Source organism: Carassius carassius, chromosome 46, assembly GCF_963082965.1.
Source record: "Carassius carassius chromosome 46, fCarCar2.1, whole genome shotgun sequence".
NCBI lineage: Eukaryota > Metazoa > Chordata > Actinopteri > Cypriniformes > Cyprinidae > Carassius > Carassius carassius.
Genome location: NC_081800.1, coordinates 4,730,751 through 4,736,798, shown reverse-complemented (window position 1 = coordinate 4,736,798; position 6,048 = coordinate 4,730,751). Strand labels below are relative to the sequence as shown.

General features: G+C 37.4%; 1 long non-coding RNA gene across 2 annotated transcripts; it reads left to right on the top strand.

Moving 5' to 3' along the window:
- The first annotated feature begins 2,021 nt into the window (after window positions 1-2,021).
- Window positions 2,022-4,663, top strand: LOC132129687 (uncharacterized). Of its 2 annotated transcripts, none has more exons than XR_009428559.1 (3): window positions 2,022-2,215; window positions 2,310-2,475; window positions 4,330-4,663. It is a non-coding gene; the product is annotated as an uncharacterized LOC132129687 (long non-coding RNA). The 2 variants fall into 2 exon arrangements; XR_009428560.1 differs by lacking the exon at window positions 4,330-4,663 and adding an exon at window positions 2,708-2,785.
- Window positions 4,664-6,048: the final 1,385 nt, after the last annotated feature.

The window sequence follows — 6,048 nt, the reverse complement described above, 5'->3', positions numbered from 1 at the left end:
TTTGCCTACACTGAACCTGAAGGATACTTAAAAATGTATAATGTATTGACATACAAGTGGAAAAAAGGTAGGTCTGTAAAAAGATTTTAGCTGGGGTTTTAGCTTATTCTCCGTGTCATTCTAAACTGTTCTGAATTTATTCTGTGGGGTCTATCTAGATAGCTGGCTGACGGTAACATTATTTACAACATTTCTGTATGCCAATGAACAAAGCAAGCCATAATGGTTTACAGCGACATAATGTTGAGTATATGATGACAGCATTATTTTTGGGTTAATCATCTATTAATACGTATTGCCTTGATCCACGGAAGAGGTTTTTAAACAAACAGGCAACCACAGCGACAAAAAATAAATAATGACAATTAAAAAATTCACAATAGGCCTACATTGTGCTCGTTAATACAGTAATAAAGGACTAGATCTTACCTAGTGTAGATTCGCATGCTGTTATCATTCTTGAAGAGGTGCCTGCAGACTGAAGTATCAGAAGTGATGTTGAAATCCTGAAATCTTTCATTACTAATTTGAATCCACTTATTTCGAGTTTCTACATCCAGTGGAGAAGTGTGAAAAACCTTTGAGGAGCCTCACAAAACGGGTCACAGCAATAGCTGTGTAAACCACCCTCACAGATGTCTATGGAACTCTTCATTAAATAACTATATTGCTGTGGTATACTTAATTTGTCGTATTATAGCAAAATGTATAAATATTATGTAATATTCATCGTTTATGGATAAAAGTTTGCAACTGGTAATGCACTCTCTTATTCGCCCTGAGATTTCACAGGAAATATGTAGTCTATTGCCCGTTTCTGCAGACCAACTGCCCCCTAGTGGTCGGGAGCATTTCCGTTGTGTTGTGGCTTAATGTATTTGTGTTGTGAGAATGTTGTTGTGTTGTTGCTTAATTTCGTTGTGTTGGGAGAATTTCGTTGTTTTGTGGGTTAACGTCTTTGTGTTGTGGCTTAATGTATTTGTGTTGTGGCTTAATGTCGTTGTGTTGTGAGCTTATGTTTGCTTTTTTAATGTCGTTGTGTTGTGCATTACTGGGCCACCGTAAAGAACACTCTAGAAAAACTGGACCGTTAGACTCGACGTCAATCAAAACCAGGACGACGACGACGAACACATTTCTAAAAAGAGACAGAAGATATCTTTCGAGGTGAGTGTCATAGCGCATACTGCGACTGAAATATACAATTAACGTTAAGTTACTTTCTCAGGGGAATCTTTTCATTGTATTTTGCAAAAGTTTTACCGTGTTTTGTGACATTAATGCTAAGTTTAGTATCAATCTAATGTTCGCTGACTGAGGAGCCTGACCAACCGTGTTTTGGCTAATAAATATGTTGTTTCACAAACACTGAACTGTAAGTTAACTGGGGTCGTTCTTTTCTTGACTTTCTCCAGATATAATGTTATAACACTACCGTTTAATATGGTCTAATTCCCCCAGTGACGGGCTTTATAACTAGCTGGATCGTTACCATGGATACTGTGTAACGTAGTGTTTACATGTAACGTTAGCGTTAATGTCTCGCCTGTTAGTGTACATTTAAAGGATTAAGTTAGTTCACCTCAAAATGAAAATGTACTTATAATTTACTAACCCCGATGACATACAGGTTTTCCATGTCTTTATTTCTTCAGTGGAAAGCAAATAATAATTTTGAGGGATACACATTCAGACTTTAATGTCAACCAACTATCCCAATGTTCAATAAGGTTCAAATGTCCGTGTCAAATCATAAAATACTGTCAACATGCATAAAATATTTAATTTATTAATGTTTGTCATCACTGGGCTGGTGTAGATAGGTCTATAAGTTACTCTATAGGCTTACATTCATCCTATTGTTGTAATTAGTTTTTGTTATTTTCTCTCTTTCTTCAGGTTATGACAGACTTCACGGGTTGGACTGACCATTAGTCCTTTTATCCTCATATTTTTAAAGTTGCTGGTCCCAATGTTGTAGTTTGAGAGTTTGTAACAATTTAACTATCCCAATAGGTTGATGCAGGAGAAGATGAACAAAGCATCAGGGAACATCTCCGAGTAATAAAGGAGGAAACAGAGAAGCTTAGACCAAACTTAGAGTTTCTTAAAGAAAGGATGGCGCTTATAAAAATCTACCAGATAAATTTTTATGTCTAACCACAGCACGGAGGAGATTATCTCTGAGTTTCCATGTTTCAGACTGGCCAAAATGGTAAGTACAGTAGTGTATAATTGCCTCCTTAGTTATGACTAATGAGTTATGAGTTATATATGTCTTTTCTACTTTGCCTTCATCTTAACATAAGCTCCTTTGGGGTATGAGAGACCGTACCAACGTTGATGTGGACCAGCAGATTCTCTCTCAGCTCTCGGTAATGGCACCTAAAGTCCTTCACGGAGTTTCACGGAGTCCCCTGATGGAGAAGTTCAGGTGTGTGGTTGATGACTGTGAAGATGACAGACTGAAAAAAGGTAATTAAATCTGCACTGCTTAGATTTTCTGTGTATCACTGACTGACACCCATATCTGCCTGTGTTAATACATTCCTGCATGTATCTGTCTTGTATAATAATAAACACAAATTTCTAGTTTATTAAAGGTTGTAATAATTACTGTCTTAGTAATTAATTGAAAATCAAAGAAAACTTATTAGATAAAAGCATCCACCATGTTATGTTAACCTAATTCTTGTTTTGTTTAAAGGACTACAGTTGGAAGCAGCTATTCTGCTCTTGCCTGCACTGTTTAAGGAAGACCCGGGTTTGCTGTTTGAAGTTGAGGTGAGCCATGAACAGTTGACTGAGTGTGAAGCAAGTCTAATTAAAGGGTTAGTTCATCGAAAAATCTAAATTATGTTATTAATAACTCACCCTCATATCGTTCCAAACCCGTAAGACCTCTGTTCATCTTCGGGACACAGTTTAAGATGTTTTAGATTTAGTCCGAGAGCTCTCAGTCCCTCCATTGAAGCTGTGTGCACGGTCTACTGTCCATGTCCAGAAAGGTAAGAAAAACATCATCAAAGTAGTCCATGTGACATCAGAGGGTCAGTTAGAATTTTTTGAAGCATCGAAAATACATTTTGGTCCAAAAAGTGTAAAAACTAAGACTTCATTCATCATTGTCTTCTCTTTTGTGTCTGTTGTGAGAGAGAGTTCAAAACAATGCAGTTTGTGATATCCGGTTCGCGAACGAATCATTCGATGTAAACGGATCTTTTTGAACCAGTTCACCAAATCGAACTGAATCGTTTTAAATGGTTCGCGTCTCCAATACGCATTAATCCACAAATGACTTAAGATGTTAACTTTTTTAATGTGGCTGACACTCCCTCTGAGTTAAAACAAACCAATATCCCGGAGTAATTCATTTACTCAAACAGTACACTGACTGAACTGCTGTGAAGAGAGAGCTGAAGATGAACACCGAGCTGAGCCAGATAATGACTCCTTCACGAGTCAAGAACCGTTTCTGTCAGACGTGTCCAATTCGAGAACCGAGGAGCTGATGATACTGCGCATGTGTGATTCAGCGTGAAGCAGACTGACACACAGAGTGTCTGAATTGAACTGATTCTTTTGGTGATTGATTCTGAACTGATTCTTTTGGTGATTGATTCTGAACTGATTCTTTTGGTGATTGATTCTGAACTGATTCTGTGCTAGTGTTATGAGCCCAGGTAAACCGAAGGCTTGAATCAAGGGCAATCATCGCAAATGACGTCATTACGTCGAGCACAAAAGAACCGATGAACCGTTTTCTTCAACCGGTTTACTGAATCGAACTGTCCGAAAGAAGTACTGGTGATCCGAAAACCGATGCAACCGGTTCTTGAATCGAGAACGAGTCAATCTTTCGTTCATTATCTGGCATGGCTCGGTGTTCATCTTCATCAGACACGAAAGAGAAGACAATGCTGAATAAAGTGGTAGTTTTTGCTATTTTTGGACCAAAATGTATTTTCGATGCTACAAAATATTCTAACTGACCCTCTGATGCCACATGGACTACTTTGATGATGTTTTTCTTACCTTTCTGGACATGGGCAGTATACCGTACACACAGCTTCAATGGAGGGACTGAGAGCTCTCTGACTAAATCTAAAATATCTTAAACTGTGTTCAGAAGATGAACAGAGGTCTTACGGGTTTGGAACGACATGAGGGTGAGTTATTAATGACATAATTTTGATTATTGGGTGAACTAACCCTTTAAATTCACTGTAAAACAGCTTCAATGGGCTTATTGTTTTATTCAACTATTTAAGGTTTGCCTTTCAAATAAATGAGAAGATGGTTAATGCTATTATCCCCTCTTTCCCCCAGGGCCATGCTCAGAACTGCCCTCCTGACACACCAACAACTAAAAAGGTGCTCAAAGGCTGCAGGGAGGGTCATCCCATGCAATACGACCACATTGTCGTCATGTTGGATGGCCAGTCCATTACTGAGGAGAGTGAGGACATCTCAATGGCACTGAGCCTCATCCTTTGTATATATTTTCTGTTTGGGATCCAATATCTTAAAGGACTGAAAAAGACACTGACCTTCCTGGAGTGCAATGTCTTAAAAATGAAGGATGCAGCCGGACTTCCTGTCACAATTAAAAGAGTGTATGACTCAATCTGTGCATAGAGACTCTCTCTCTCTCTCTCTCTCTCTCTCTCTCTCTCTCTCTCTCTCTTTCTTTTTGGGGCCTATTCCAATTTCTTTTTTTTCCTTCTATTTATTCTAACTCCTTTAGTCAGTGTTAATGTTAAAAAGCACTGATTATATTTGAAACTAAAATAAATAAATTAAACTATTTTAAAAGTGTAATGTATTTTGTTTATCAGTAAGCTTTTAGTACAGGATTTTGAATCTTTCAATCCACGATTTGGTATAAAAGCGTCATTTAGAAGCATATTGACTCAAACATTGTAGTAAATGGCATGATAATGGCCTACTACCTAAAAAAAGGTTCTATAAAGCACCATTTGCCAAATGTGTCATGAAGCTTAAGTGCCATTAATGCCAAAAGAGGTTCCCCTATAACGAGCAAAAGAACCACTGTTGAGCACCATTTTTGTTGAAGAAATTGTAAACAATCAAGATGCTTTATGGCACCTCTTATGGTTCTACATAGCACCATTTGACAAAGGTGCTGTACAGAACCTTTAAAGATAAGTGCTATATGGCACTTAAAGTGGTTCCCCTATGATTACGAGCCAAAGAACCACCTTTAGTGCTATTTAGCACCTTTTCTTTTTAGAGTGTATGCAAACATACAATCAAACATAATACAGTGAAAGATAATCTTTAAAGTTTATTTGGGGCACAATTATAAGGCATAATAATCTTAATCACAAAGAAAATAATATTAAGGTTTATATAAAATAACAAAATATTACATAAAACATTAACAAAAGATTAAAAAAAAATCTCAGAGAGACACACATAAACAAAATTAGTTTCTAACATTTAAAAAAAAACGAATAGGCAATATTCTCATGGAGAAGTGGATAAGTGTTCATACACAGCGCAGATCATAATGAGCGAGCGTGTTTTTTAAATAAAGTTTGCGGAAGCTTGATGATGACATTGATCCGCGACCATGGTGTGCTGTAGTCCGTTTATAGCCTACCGTTAGCATTTTATATCTGACGGCTTTATTTAGGCTTCAAAATTTATACATTTTGGAGTAATTTGTAAAGATTATCTTGATAGACAAAACGTGTAAGGGTTATAACTCTTTGTTGAACACAGATCTTATTTTTTGCGATTTCCAAAAGTCTATGGGGAAAATGCATGGCTTTTCGATCGAGGGAACCCATGCGCCGCTAACTTCCGGGTTGGCCTACAAACTGACGTCATAACTTCGGCACTCTATATGGCGGCTTTAATTAGGGCACAGAGTAGAATATTGATTACGTTTTAAGGGATGCAGGGGTTTTAGGCAGGAGTTGATGCATGATGCATGTGCAGAGGTGGGTAGAGTACCCAAAAACTGTACTCAAGTAAAAGTAAAAGTACTTCTAGAAATATTTACTCAAGTAAAAGTAAAAG